This window comes from Mandrillus leucophaeus, unplaced genomic scaffold, assembly GCF_000951045.1.
Source record: "Mandrillus leucophaeus isolate KB7577 unplaced genomic scaffold, Mleu.le_1.0 Scaffold422, whole genome shotgun sequence".
Classification (NCBI taxonomy): domain Eukaryota; kingdom Metazoa; phylum Chordata; class Mammalia; order Primates; family Cercopithecidae; genus Mandrillus; species Mandrillus leucophaeus.
The window spans coordinates 146039-147053 of NW_012104499.1; positions in this window are offsets into that span (position 1 = coordinate 146039).

Below are 1015 nucleotides of genomic sequence, written 5' to 3' on the forward strand. Positions count from 1 at the left end.
ACAAGCCAGAAGAGAGTGGGGGCCAATATTCAACATTCTTAAAGAAAAGAATTTTCAAGCCAGAATTTGGTATCCAGCCACACTAAGTTTCGTAAGTGAAGGAGAAATAAAATCCTTTACAGACAAGCAAATACTTAGAGATTTCGTCACCACCAGGCCTGCCCTACAAGAGATCCTGAAGGAACTACTAAACATGGAAAGGAACAACAGGTAATAGCCATTGCAAAAACATGCCAAAATGTAAAGTCCATGGAAGCTAGGAAGAAACTGCATCAACAAACGAGCAAAATAACCAGCTAATATCATAATGACAGGATCAAATTCACATATAACAATATTAACCTTAAATGTAAATGGACTAAATGGTCAATTAAAACACACAGACTGTTAAATTGGATAAAGAGTCAAGACCCATCAGTGTGTTGTATTCAGGAGACCCATCTCACATGCAGAGACACACATAGGCTCAAAATAAAGGGATGGAGGAAGATCTACCAAGAAAATGGAAAACAAAAAAAGCAGGGGTTGCAATCCTAGTCTCTGATGAAACAGACTTTATTCCATCAAAGATCAAAAGAGACAAAGAAGGCCATTACATAATGGTAAAGGGATCAATTCATCAGTGAGAGCTAACTATCCAAAATATATATGCACCCAATACAGGAGCACCCAGATTCATAAAGCATGTCCTAGAGATTTACAAAGAGACTTAGACTCCCATACAATAATAATGGGAGACGTTAACACCCCACTGTCAACATTAGACAGATCAACGAGACAGAAAGTTAACAAGGATATCCAGGAATTCAACTCAACTCTGCACCAAGTGGACCTAATAGACATCCACAGAACTCTCCACCCAACAGCAGCAGAATATACATTCTTCTCAGCACCACATCGCAATTACTCCAAAATTGACTACATAGTTGGAAGTAAAGCACTCCTCAGCAAATGTAAAAGAACAGAAATTATAACACAGTCTCTCAGATCACAGTGCAATCAAACTAGAACTCAG